This window comes from Lutra lutra, chromosome 6 (assembly GCF_902655055.1).
Source record: "Lutra lutra chromosome 6, mLutLut1.2, whole genome shotgun sequence".
NCBI classification, from domain to species: domain Eukaryota; kingdom Metazoa; phylum Chordata; class Mammalia; order Carnivora; family Mustelidae; genus Lutra; species Lutra lutra.
In genome coordinates, this window is record NC_062283.1 from 100,358,838 (window position 1) to 100,374,169 (window position 15,332).

Here is a 15,332-nt window from a genome sequence, read left to right on the forward strand (position 1 = left end):
AAAAAAATAATTATACTGAAAATAATGAAAGCCAGATTTCTTTCACTGTTGGAGAACGTGCTTATGTGGAAAGGGAGAAAACCAAAAATGAGCCTGATGTGTTGAATTGGAACTAAAGGCATGGTTTTAAGATTTTCTTCAATGCAACTATGTTCAGATTATTCCTTCCTCAGTGGGCAATGAGCCAGTTAGCATTTATGAGATCTTACTTATACTAGAAAAGGGGCAAAAAATATTTTTCTTCTTTTTCTTAAAGATCATTGACCAAAATCAAAGACTAAAAGAATGCCTTAAGTAAGAACTTCATTAAAAAGGGAAAAAAAGAAAACAAAATGATAAAACACTGTGTTTATTTATATTAAAATTGTCCAGAGAATATATAAAATACATATGTCCAGTGAAAATATAATTTACCTCAGTGTATATGTAACACATGTAATAATACAGTATATGTTCAATACATGATAAAATATACTTCACTGTCATGTCATGTTGGCAAATACAATGGGAAGAAGAGCCTACAGATTGAGTGCAAGAAATAAAACCTCAGTGGAAGTTGAAAACAACATTCTGGCTGGCGGTAAAATTGCACAGCTGGTGCCATTTGGGGAATAAAAAGGAAAAATATTTTTAAAGCCTCGTGATTTTTTTTTAGAAGTCTCTCAAAAAAACTCCTGTTTCTTAAAAACATTTTTTTTGTGAACTTGAAACCTTATGTTCTCTGTTTTCCCATAGATTTAATAGTTCTAGTCAATATTCCAATGGGATTTTTCTTTCAGAACTTGAAAAATACAATAGTGAAAATCATGTATTATGATTAGGTAAGAATAGAAAGCAATAGGGAGTGAGGAAGATAGCCTTATCAATAATTCAAATATAATTCAAATATGAAATGGTGACCAGAAAACCAGACCTTGTTATAAGATTTAATATAAGGAGGCGCCTGGCTGACTCAGTCAGTAGGGCATGTGACTTGATCTGGGGATGAGGAGGAGCATCTGTGAATTCAAACCCCATGCTGGGACTGGAATTTACTTAAAAAAAAAAAAAAAGACCAAGACAATATAAGATAAAGAAAGAATTACAAATCAGCAGGAATGGAGAAAAGAAATAATGGCAATTTGTGAATTTTGAAAAAAAAAAAGTCAATCTGTATTCACCTCACCCTATATTCCCAAATAAAATTCAAATATATATATATTAGAACCTTTAAAAATCAAAACCAAAGGAGAAAAAAAAAAGAAAACAAGAGTAAATATTTGTCAAATGTCTGATGAAACTTATTAAACACACAAGCAACATAATATTGACAGTATAAAAAGTATGTATCTAGAAAAATGAACTGAAATATAAAACAAAGTAACAAACTAGAAAAAAATTTCAATAGCAAAGATGACCCCCCCAAAAAAGGCTTTTTCTTTACTTTGCAAAAAGTTCATATAAATCAGTAAGAAAACCACAAATGATACTAGCCAGGAATTGTCAAATGAAGGAATAAAAATACACAATAAAAAGTTAGAAAATGCCCTCATATCTAGTCAAAGAAAAAAGTAATTTAAAAAGCAACATTTCTACATAAGAAAACAAGATAATATTTGTGGTAGACTCTTACCTTGGAAGCCTCCACTAAACATGCCTTGCTATATTCATGCCCTTGTGGAACCCTCCCTATATTGACTCTGGCCTCAACCATAAGACTTTCTTTGGCCAATGAGACACTAGCAAAAGTTTGATAAGAACTCGTATATTGGCACCACTCTTCTTGGACACAATCCTTCTTGGAGGTCATCTGCCATCCTGGAAAGAAGATGGAGCTGGACCAAAGAATCACTGGAGGCTGTATTGAGACCCTAGAGGATGAAAGGTCTCCTTGGACATCCCATACTCTGCTGAACTCCCAGCTAAATAAACCAAATAGGAAGAATCTCAGCTATATCATATAGAACAGAACCTCCCCCATAAACCTATGGAATTATGAAAAATTTTAAAAATCATTGTTGCTTTAAGCCACTAAGTTTTGGAGGGTAATTTGTCACAAAGCAGTAGAAGACTGATATAATTTTCTTTTCCCTATCAGCAAAACAAAATTAACAAAAGATACCATAGATCAAAAGCTTCTGCGAAGCCCAAAAAATCACCAACAAAATAAAAATACAACTGATCAAATGAACAAAAATATTTGCAGATTCAAAGTGCATTTTAAAAACTCATACAATAGCAAAACAACAACAACAACAAAACAAAAATCCAATAATCCAATTAAAAATTGGGAGAGGACCTGAATAGAAATTTTTTTCAAAGACATATATAGACAGATGATGGGTACATGAAAATGCACTCAACGGAGCACCTAGGTCGCTCAGTTGGTTAAGCATCCAACTCTTGATTTTGGCTCAGGACATGATCTCATAGTGTGGAGTCTGCTTGGGATTCTCTCTCTTTCTCTGCCCCTCCTCCTGTTCACATGCTCTCTCTCTCTCTCTCTCAAAATAAAAAAGAAGAAAAGGTGCTCAACACCACTAATCCTTAGGGAAATGCAAATCAAAACCACAATGATATATCACTTTCTCCTGTTAAAAAGGCTATCATCAAAAAGACAAGAAATGAAATAAAATTAATAATAATAATAATAATAAAAGACAAGAAATAATAAGAGTTTGCAAGGATGGAATCAGAACCCTTATGCACTGTTGGTGGGAATATAAATTGTTTCAGCCACTATGGAAATACAGTACGGAGATTCCTCAAAAAATTAAAAATAGAACTCTTGTATTATTCAGCAGTCCCACTTCTGGGTATTTGTCAGAAGGAAACAAAAACAGTAACTCAAAAAGATATCAGCACTCCCATGTTCATTGCAACATTATATACAATAGCCAAAATTGGAAAAAATCTAAGGGTCCACCAACAGATGAATGGATAAAGAAGTTGTAATATAGAAAGGTAGATAGATAGATAGATATGTAGATATGTAATGGAATATTACTCAGCCATTAAAAAAGAAGAAAATCCTGCCATTTGCAACAACATGGATGGACCTTCAGAGTATTAGGCTAAGTGAAATAAATCAGATAGAAAAAGATAAATACCATATGATTCCACTTACATGTGGTTTCTAAAAAAAACAAATGAGCAAAACAAAGAAACAAAAACCCAAGCTCACAGATACAGAGGACATATTGGTGGTTGCCTGGGGCAAGGGGGAGGGGTCGGCGGCAAGGGGAACAAATGAGTGAAAGGGGACAAATATACAAACTTTCAGTTATAAAATAAGTAAGTTCTAGGGATGTAATGCACAGCATGGTCACTATAGTTGTACTATACTGCATATTTGAAATTTAATATTTTAAAGAATAGATCTTAAAAGTTCTCATCATAAGAAAAAGGCTTTTTGTAGTTATGTCTAGTGACAAATGTTAACTAGATTTATGGTGGTAATCATCGACAATATATATAAATATTGAATCATTAGACTGTACACCTGAAACTAACATAATGTTACCTGTTAATTATATCTCAACAAAAAATGATGATAATATATCAATAATGTACCTTTTTTCCCATAAAATTTGCTTGCCTGTGATTACCTATTTTGAGTCTTTTTTTTAAAGATTTTATTTATTTTATTTATTTGACAGAGAGAGAGAGATCACAAATAGGCAGAGAGGCAGGCAGAGAGAAAGGGGGAAGCAGGCTCCCCGCTGAGCAGAGAGCCTGATGCAGGGCTCGATCCCAGGACCCTGAGACCATGACCTGAGCCGAAGGCAGAGGCTTAACCCACTGAGCCACCCAGGTGCCACTTGAGTCTGATTCTTTAAACAATGTAAGTATAATGGTAATTTAAAAGATGTCAAATATGTATCATTAGTCTTCTACATTTTTTTTTTTTTTTTAAGAAACCAAAGGGGCATCTGTGTGGCTTAGTAGGTTCAGTGTCTGCTTTCGGCTCAGGTCATGATCTTAGGGTCCTGGGATGAAGCCCCATATCAGGCTCCCTGCTCCGTGGGGAATGCTTCTCCCTCTCCCTTTGCCAGCCACTCCCCCTGCTTGTGCTCTTTCTCTCTGTCAAATAAATAAATAAAATCTTAAAAAAAAAAAATACCAAAGGTTGGGGGCCCTGGGTAGCTAAGGTGGTTAATCATCTCTTGATCTCAGCTTGGGTCTTAATCTCAGCATTGTGGGTTTGGGCCCCACATTGGGCTCTACACTGGGTGTGGAGCCTACTTAAAGAGGGAAAAAAAAGAAAAAAGAAAGATACCAAAGGCACTGGAGAGTAAATTGGTACAGTATAACAGTAAGTTATTTGGCAGTAAGTTTCAGCAATTTAAAAAATGTTCATTGAACCCCCTGAAGTCAGTAATTTCACTTTATAAATGTCCACTGCATTATATATTGAGAAACACAAACATCTATACCCACATCACTTTACGATTCAGCTATCCTCATTAATATGACTTTACTAGTCCATTGTCTTCATCAACATAACTTTATTATTCTAAGAAATTCTTGGAAGATTAAGAGTTGGAAATATCTTTATTTTTCATTTCTGGCATATCCTGCAAACACATTTAGAGAAATATCCAGTTGGTCAAGTTTAAATAGATAAGACCAAACAACTGTTTTCTCTTCTAGTCTCCAAAACCTTAGCCTCAAATTTTCACCTTGTCTATAATCCAATCAATCCTAAGCCATTATATGATTCTTACCCTGTCTTAGTCCATCCCTCTTATTGAAAGACCCACTTTAAATCAGATGCCCCAAAGCCTTATAAATCCCCCAACTTCCTCTCATCCTTCTGAGATGCTAAGATTCTGTCAAGGTACTGGTCTCTTTTACTGAGGTAAGCAATAAATTCAACTTTGCCTTATCACCAGATTATGTTGGAAGTGTTTTGGGGGAACTGGCATTCACCAGGATAAAAGCAAAAGATGAATAATAGTCATACTTAGTGTCTAATTAAAGGAAAGTTACTGTAGGAGCACAAAATTTTTACTTTTTTCCCTTCTATAAGTATTTGCCTGGTCTAATAATTAAATCGACATGAGATAAATTAGCAGGAGAAAAACAAACAAAATACACAGGAGCCCCATAAAAATATGAAGTCTCAACTGGCAACCAGTTAACTGATGTTTATATAACATCCTGCAAAAGGAAAGGGGTAGAGATTTGGGGCTACAAAGGGGGGATGTCATTCACAGAAAGGCAGAGGAGATTTTTAGAGAAAAAAGGTTGCCTTGTTATGCAGATAAGTTTCTTAGAGAAAAACCTATTTCTGGAAATAGCTCTCTTCTTGGTAGAGAACTCCTTTCCAAAGTATATTAAGGCAGTTGAAGGGAAGGTAAAAGCTTTTTCTGAATCTGCTGGGTTTTGAATACTTTTAGGTCAAAATGATCCTCATGCTAAAGTGACATATTTTGGGGTGGTAAATTCTGCTCCCCTTCATTACTAATTAAAATAGGATAAATGATTTCAAAGAAATAGAGGAATATGGAGTAAATGGAAAATGCTTAGTTTATAAGTTAAACATAACAAGATAGTACTTATGATTCCAACTGTGGGCTCTATGTAAGCATATTAAGAAAGGAAGGAAGGGAGGGTGAGAGAGAAAGAGAAAGAGGAGGAAGAGAGATAAAGACCAAGAGAACAACAGCTCAGTGTTTTTCTTTAAGTGTTGAAATATAAATATTTTTCTTCTCTAATTTTCAAGTTTTCTGTAATGACAAAAATTGTAGTAATGAAAATACTTTTTTACCACCTTCATATTCAAAGAGTACAATGGCTGTTACGGTATGTGAATGGGAGAGATGTAATTTGTGTAATGCTCTACCTTCAGGCCATTGAAGTACACCAAGTTCCTCAACAATCAAAATTAACAAGACACTGTTTAGAAGAGAGACTCTAGTTGGTAACTGTGGAAATGATAGACTAGGCAGGTGCATTTCTTTGAATATAAATAATCACATTACAGATTCTAAAATCAAGATGGTTTCCATAATCCCCACAAATAATGGGGGCTCTCTTAATTGTCCTGTAGATGTGACAAGATTAAAATTATTAACATAAGCATAGTTCTTTCTTTCTCCCCCCCACAACTGCTTCCACAAAGCTTTCAGGTACTGCCTACTTAATTAAGTTTTGTACTTCCTCCTTTACAAATGGAAAAGAAAGATCTGAAAAGAACCACTGTTCTCAGGGCACTGCATGTTTCAGGGAGCTTGTGGCATACTGCTCTTGAAGCAGGAAGAAAATAATCAGAGACTGGAAACATTCTTTTAGGGTAGGGAGTGACAGATTTCTAGGAATTTCAAAGCACTGAAAATAGGAGTAGACAGGGATTTAATAAGAGTTTTCATGACCTAAGTAATTGGACCCCTTTAAACAACTGAGAGAGAGGTGCCTGGATGGCTCAGTAGGTTAAGCATCTAATTCTTGGTTTCCTCTCAGGTCATGATCTTAGGGTTGTGAGATCCAGCCCCACACGGGGCTCTGTGCTGGGCTCTTGAGCCTGCTTTGGATTCTCTCTCCCTCTCTCCACTCCTTCTGCCCAACCACCTCTTTCTCTCTCTCTCTCACAAAAATAAATAAATAAACTTTGTTAGGGAAAAAAAAAAGTCTGAGAGTGACATGAATCAAAACTGGAATTTCTTTTGGAGCTGTGCTTTGTTTTTTGTTTTTTTGGGTTTGTTTTTTTTTTTTTTTTTTTAGCTATTTTATTTATTTATTTGACAGAGAGAGATCCCAAGTAGGCAGAACTGCAGGCAGGGAGAGAGGAAGGGAAGCAGGCTCCCCGCTGAGCAGAGAGCCCGATGCGGGACTCGACCAGGACCCTGAGATCATGACCTGAGCCGAAGGCAGCGGCTTAACCCACTGAGCCACCCAGGTGCCCCTGGAGCTGTGTTTTAAATGTAACACCATTCCCACACTGAAGCACATGGGCTTCTTATTGCTTCATTACTGTTATAAACATACACTAAATTCTGAATTAGTAAAACAGTATTGGTGATTTTTTAAAATATGCATACCAAAAATAGAAAACAAAATTGAACAGCAACACTGGTTTTTTAATCTAGAATTTATACAAAGGAAATTCTGTATGTAGTAGATAAGAGTACAGTGGCTAGAAAGGTATGTTTGATAGTGAAGATGGCCTTCTTTGTCTGGATCTACCACAGCATGGATGAAAAACCTCTGCAAATCACCAAACTTCCTTTACTCTTCTCTCATACTTATATTGTGTGATTTCTTGGTTACTTGGGGCCCAGCAAATGGGTGCTAGATAACAGACACAAGTAATCCAGCTGATGGGAACACTGATCTTTAAAAAAAGAATAAAGTGGGGGTGACTGGGTGGCTCAGTCATTAAGTGTCTGCTTTCAGCTCAGGTCATGATCCCAGGGTTCTGGGATCCAGCCCCGAATAGGGCTCCCTGCTCAACAGGAAGCCTGCTTCGTCCTCTTCCAGTCCCCCTGCTTGCGTTTCTTCTCTTGCTGTGTCTATCTCTGTCAAAAAATGAATAAATAAATAAATAAAATCTTTTTAAAAAATGAATAAAGTGATCTCCTAGTATGCATGTGCACACGTGTACACACACACACACACACACACACACACACACACGCACACACAGCAGCCTGATATATGCTTGACCAGAATAAACCAATTAATTTGAGAGCTGTAATTACTAAAGTTCCAGAACTCTAGAAAAGAGAGACCACCACATCCTAGCCTGTGGTAATTTACCAGAATTCAGTGCTGGTCAGTATGGGTCAAACATTGCTACAGGTATATTAAAGCAAAATATAACAAAGGAACAAACCTCTGATGCTGTTATGATCATTAAGAAATTACTGAGTATTGATTTAAAATTTATAGAGGTAGAATGCTAGTCAATAATAATAACAAATCCCATTCATAGGTTAGCAAATAATGAGATTGTTTCTTTGAGGATTTTATATGTTGGGTGAGGTAGATGTCTCCCAACCAAAGCATATTCTTCATACATTGAAAGCTGATTACCTATTGGTATAATCAGCCATAAATACTTAAGAAATAATCACATTAATATTGATCATATCAATCACATTAGTGATAAAAATAAAATCATTAATAATTAATAATCTAATAATTATTAATTATTAATTATTAATAATCTAAGCAGTCTTGTGTCTAAAGAATATTTGGTGTTTGTTTATACATTGGTATGTGTATTCTGAACCATCTTAGCACATGACACATTATACCATAGATGTGACTATATAAAGGATCAAATGTCAAGACATCTAAATGTTTGTTTTTCAAATTACCAAAAGACCTTGTTTTACTACTCCAAGCATACCTCTTTTTTTTACCCTTCACTTTTTTTTTTTTTTAAGATTTTATTTATTCATTTGACAGACAGAGATGACAAGTAGGCAGAGAGGCAGGCAGAGAGAGAGAAAGGGAAGCAGGCTCCCTGCTGAGCAGAGAGCCCAATGCAGAACTCAATCTCAGGACCCCAAGATCATGCCCCAAGCTGAAGGCAGAGGCTTTAACCCACTGAGCCACCCAGGCGCCCCTACCCTTCACTTTATTGCAGTTCACAACTACTGCATTTTCTATAAATCGAAGGTTTGTGGCAACCCCCCCATAGAACACGTCTGTTGGCAATACTTTTACTACAGCATTTGCTTACTTCATGTCTGTGTCACATTTCAGTAATTCTCACGGTATTTCAAATTTTGTCATTATTATTATATTTGTTATGGTGATCTGTGATTAGTGATCTTTGATATTAGTATTTTTTTTAAAAGATTTTATTTATTTGACAGACAGAGATCACAAGTAGGCAGAGAGGCAGGCAGAGAGAGAGGGGGAAGCAGGCTCCCCCCTGAGCAGAGAGCCTGATGCGGGGCTCGATCCCAGGACCCTGGGACCAGGACCTGAGCTGAAGGCAGAGGCTTTAACCCACTGAGCCCCTGATGTTAGTATTTTTAACTGATGGGAAGACACAAACTGCACCCATATAAGAGAATGAACTTAACCGATAAATGTGTATATTCTGACTGCTCTACCAACTGGCTATTCCCCCATCTCTCTCCCTCTCCTTGGGCTTCCTTATTTCCTGAGACACAACAATATTGAAATTAGGCCAATTGATAACCCTACAGGTGTTCAAGTGAAAGAAAGAATCTCTGTTAAATCAAAAGCTAGAAATGATTAAGCTTGGTGAGGAAGGCATGTCAAAAGATAAGCCTCTTGGGCCAATTAGTCAAGAAGTAAATGCAAAAGAAAAGTTCTTAAAGGAAATTAAAAATGCTATTCCAGTGAACAAATGAATGATAAGGGAGCAAAAAAGCAATATGACTGCTTATTGACAATGCACCTGGTCATCCAAAAGCTTTGATGGAAAAAAGTACAGTGAGATTCATGTTGTTTCATGCCTAACATAACATCTATTCTACAACCCATGGATAAAGGAGTCATTTGAAACTCTCAAGTCTTATTATTTAAGAAATACATTTTGTGGGATGTCAGGGTGGCTCGGTAGTTAAGCATCTGCCTTTGGCTCAGGTCATGATGCCAGGGTCCTGGGATCGAGTTCTACATTGGGCTCCCTGCTCAGCTGGGAGTCTACTTCTCCCTCTCTATGTGCCACTCCCCCTGCTTGTGCTTGTCCTCTCTCTCTCTCTCTGACAAATAAATAAATAAAATCTTTTAAAAAATAAGGCCTAAATCCAGTAGGAGAAGAGAAACAATAAAGATTAGAGCAGGAATCAATGATATAGAAATAAAATAAAAACAAAAACAAAACAAAACAGTTGAACAGATCAACAAAACTAGAAGCTAGTTCTTTGAAAGAATAAGATCGATAAACCCCCAGGCAGACTTACCAAAAAGAAAAGAGAAATGACCCAAATAAATAAAATTATGAATAAAAGAGTTCACAACCAACATCAAAGAAATACAAACAGGGGTGCCTGGGTGGCTCAGCGGGTTAAAGCCTTTGCCTTCGGCTCAGGTCATGATCCCAGCATCCTGGGATCAAGCCCTGCATCGGGCTCTCTGCTCTGCGGAGAGCCTGCTTCCTCCTCGCTCTGCCTGTCTCCCTGCCTGCTTGTGATCTCTCTCTCTGTCAAATAAATAAATAAAAAATCTTTAAAAAAAAAAGAAATACAAACAATTATAAGAGAATATTATGAGCAATCATACGCCAACAAATTAGGCAATCTGGAAGAAATGGATGCATTCCTAGAGACATACAAGCTACCAAAACTGAAATAGGAAGAAGTAGAAAACCTGACTAGACCTATAACAAGCAAAGAAGTTGAAGCAATAATCAAAAATCTCCCAACAAACAACAGCTCAGTGCCAGATGGCCTCCCAGCAAAATCCTACCAAACATTAAAAAAAAAAGAATTAATACCTACTCTTCTGAAACTGTTTCAAAAAGTAGAAACAGAAGGAAAACTTCCAAACTAATTCTATGAGGCCAGAATTACCTTAATCCCAGAACCAGACAAAGACCCCCACTAAAAGGGGAGAATTACATATCCCTGATGAACATGGATGCAAAAATTCTCACCAAAATACTAGCTAATAGGATCCAATGGTACATTAAAAAGATTATTCACCATGATCAAGTAGGATTTATTCCTGGGTTGCAAGGGCTGTTCAACATCCACAAATCAATCAATGTGATATAACACATTAATAAAAGAAAGAACAGGGACCATATGATTCTCTCAATAGATGCAGAAAAAGCACTTGACAAAATACAGTATCTTTTCTTGATAAAAACACTCCCCCTGTAAGGATAGAGGGAACATACCTCAATATCATAAAAGCCATATATGAAAAACCCACAGCAAATATCCTCAATGGGAAAAAATTGAGAGCTTTTCCCCTAAGGTCAGGAGAATGACAGGGATACCTATTCTCACCACTGTTGTTCAACATAGTATTGGAAATCCTAGCCTCAGCAATCAGACAACAAAAAGAAAAAAAGGCATCCAAATTGGCAAAGAGCCCCACCCTTTACTCTTCACAGACAACATGATAGTCTATGTAGAAAACCCAAGAGATTCCACCCAAAAATTTCTAGAACTGATACAGGAATAAAGTCCCAGGATATGAAATCAATGCACAGAAGTCAGTCGCATCTATATACTAACAATGAGACAGAAGAAAGAGAAATCAAGGAATTGATCCCATTTAAAATTGCACCAAAACCCAAACATACCTAGGAATAAAACTAACCAAAGAAGTAAAGAATCTGTACTCTGAAAACTATAGAACACTTATGAAAGAAATTGAGGAAGACACAAAGAAATATAAAAAAATTCTATGGACTGGAGGAACAAATATTGTTAAAATGTCTATGCTACCCAAAGCAATCTACACATTCAAAGCAATCCCTATCAAAAACCACTAGCATATTCCACAGAGCTGAGCAAACAATCCTAAAATGTGAATGGAACCAGAAAAGACCCTGAATAGCAAAAAGAATGTTGAAAAAGAAAATTAAAGCTGGAGGCATCACAATGCCAAACTTCAAGCTGTATTACAAAGCTGCAATCATTAAGACAGTATGGTACTGGCACAAAAACAGGTACATAGATCAATGGAACAGAATAGAGAACCCAGAAATGGACCCTCAAATACTATGGTCAACAAATCTTCGACAAAGCAGGAAAGAATATCCAATGGAAAAAAGACAGTCTCTTCAACAAATGGAGTTGGAAAAATCAGACAGCCACATGCAGAAGAACCAAACTGGACCACTTTCTTACACCATACACAGCAGTAAACTCAAAACGGATGAAAGACCTAAATATGAGATAGGAAGCCATCAAAATCTTAGAAGAGAACACAGGAGCAACCTCTTCGACCTTGGCTGCAGCAACTCCTTGCCGGCCACGTATCCAAAGGCAAGCAAAACAAAAGCAAAGATGAACTATGGGGAGGTCATCAAGATAAAAAGCTTTTGCACAGCAAAGGAAACAGTCAACAAAACTAAAAGGCAACCTATGGAATGGAAGAAGTTATTTGCAAACATTTTATCAGATAAAGGTCTAGTATTCAAAATCTATAAACTCAACACCCAAAACCCAAAAAATCCAGTCAAGAAATAGGCAGAAGACATGAATGGACATTTCTGCAAAGATGACATCCAAATGTCTAACACACACATGAAAAATGCTCCACATCACTTGGCATCAGTAAAATACAAATCAAAACCACAAAATGAGATTTCACCTCACACAGGTCAGAACAGCTGAAATTAACAACTCAGGAAACAATAGATGTTGGTGAGGCTGGAAAGGGGGACTCTCTTACACTGTTGGTGGGAATGCAAACTGGTGTAGCCACTCTGGAAAGCAGTATGGAGTTTCCTCAAAAAGTTAAAAATAGAGCTACCCTATGACCCAGCAATTGCACTACTATGTATTTATCCAAAGGATACAAACATAGTGATTCAAAGGGGCACATGCACCCCAGTGTTTATAGCAGCTATGCCCACAATAGCCAAACTATGGAAAGAGCCCAGATGTCCATTGACAGATAAATGGATATAAAAGATGTGGTGCATATATAGACAATGGAATACTGCTCAGCCATCAAAAAAATGAAATCTTGCCATTTGCAATGATGTGGTTGGAAGTAGGGTATTATGGTAAGTGAAATAAGTCAGTCAGAGAAAGACAAATGTCATATGATTTCACTAATATGTATAATTTAAGGAACAAGACAGATGAACATAGGGGAAGGGGAAAAAAATAAAATAAGATGAAAACAGAGAGGAAGGCACACCATTAGAGACACCAAACTCTAAGAAACAAAGCAAGAGTTGCTGGAGAGGAGCTGTGTTGGGGGCTGGGGTACTTGGATGATGGACATTAAGGAGGCACTTGATATAATGAGCACTGGATGTTATATGCAATTGATGAATCACTAAATTCTATCCCTGAAAATTCTACCCCCTGAAAATAATAATACAGTATATGTTAACTACACTGAATTTAATGATTTTTTTTAAAAGAACCATTGTGATACATAGAAACAGTTCAAAATATCAATAATAACAGGATTTTGGATGAAATTCTCTAATGGATGACTATGAGGGGTTTAAGACTTCAGTCGAGGAAGTAACTGTAAATGTGGTGGAAATAGCAAAAGAGCTAGAATTAAAGATGTGATTGAACTGCCGCAGTCTCATGATCAAATTCCAATGGATGAGGAGTTGCTTCATATAGATGAGTAAAGAAAGTGGATTCTTGAGATGGAATCTATTCCTGGTGAAGATGCTGTGAAGATTAGTGAGACAACAACAAAGGATTCAGAATATGACATAAACTTAGCTGATAAAGTAGCTGCAGGGTTTGAGAAGATTGACGCTAATTCTGAAAAAAGTTCTACTGTCTACAAAAAGATATCAAACAGCATTCCATGCTACAGAGCAAGTGTCCATGAAAGGAAAAGTTAATCCATATGGCAAATTTATTGCGTTCTTATTTTAAGAAATTGCCACAGCCAACTCATCATTCAGCGGCCACCACCCTGATCAGCCAGCAACCATCAATGTCAAGGCAATAACTTCCACAAGCAAATGATTACAAGTAGCTCACTGAAAGCTCAGATGATGGTTAGCACTTTTTAGTAAGAAGGTATTGTTAACTAAGATATGTATTTTTTTAGACATAATGTTATTGCACCCTTAATAGACTACATCATAGTGTAAAGAGAACTTTTATATGTACTGGGAAACCAAAAATTTCATTTTACTTGCTTTACTGCAATATTCAATCTACTGTGGTGGTCTGGAACTGAACTCACATTATCTCCGAGGTATGCCTATATGTCATCTCCAATACTCTGGCATGGATATAGGAAACTTTGCTGAGGGAGTCCAGCACTTTTGTGTATTTAAAGCTCACGGATTGCACACATTAAGTTGGAAGTCTGGCTGATTTTTCTTTAGAACAAAGACTGAATTATAATAAATATAACATAAACATACAAATACAAATATACATACAAGAAGTCAGGTGGGAGGCTAGTTAGTACTTGAAGTCAGAATAATATTGTATCATGTTTTAGGATTCCTCTGAGTTTATTTCATGGACACACCACGTATTTAAAATAATTTTGTGATTAGGAGCTTAATTTTAGTGACTAGAGGTTAAAATTACATTAAAAAGTTTAGGAATATCTGAAAAATATAAAACTACGAGTTGTGTTCATGCTGAGTAGCAGTGGAAACATGATCTAAGTAGCTGCATATTAGATATTACGATATCATCTTTATTAACAGCAAGATAACTTTTTCAGAAAGTGGATATTTAGATTCTACTGCTATCCCTATGCTAGAATCTTTGGTTCATTGATTGATGAAAAACTACTCATTAAATATCTTCTATGTTCAAGATACTATATTGTGACATGTAAAGAGATCTTTAAAAATATTTCATGTCCTTGAGGAATGTATTATTTGTTCCAAACTGCAGCAATCTGATGTCAGTTGAGCGTATCTTGTTTTTATTATACTTTCAGAAGAAAAGCTGGATTGCTAAATAAAATGTCATCATTTTAGCATTTACTGTGTCAATAGTTGAGATTGTGATGATCAAAAAATATTAAAGCTAAGTATTCTTGGAAAGATTACTCTAACTATGGTAAAACTGACACATGAGAATTTTTAATTAAAATAGAGGTATATTAAAATATTTTTCAAACTACAGACACAAATCTTTGGAATACAGCAAAAGAAGTACTAAGAGGGAAACTGTTAGTAATACAAGCCTACCTCAAAAAACAAACAAAATCTCAAATAAACAATTTAACTTTATACCTAAAGGAACTAGAAAAAAAAAGAATAAACAAAGCCCAAAGTTGGTAGAAGAAAAGAAATGATAAAGATCAGAGCAGAAATAAATGAAATACAGAGTAAAAAACAATGGATAAGATCTATGAGGAGCACTTGGTTGGCTCAGTCAGTAGAACGTGTGCCTCTTGATCTCAGGGTTGTGAGTTCAAGCCCCAAACTGGGCATGGAGTTCAAGCCCCAAACTGGGCATGGAGCCAGTTAAAAAAGTAAAATAAAATAAAGTAATGATTGATGAAATTAAGAGCTGGTTCTCTGAAAAGATAAACAAAATTGATAAAACTTTAGTCGGAGTCATCAGGAAGAAAAGAGGGAACAAACAAATAGAAGCAGAAGTGAAAGAAGAGAAAAACTGACACCACAGAAATACAGAGGATTATAAGAAACTACCTTGAAAAAGTATACGCTAACAAATTGACAACTTAGAAGAAACTGATAAATTCCTAGAAATATATAATCTTCTGAAACTGAA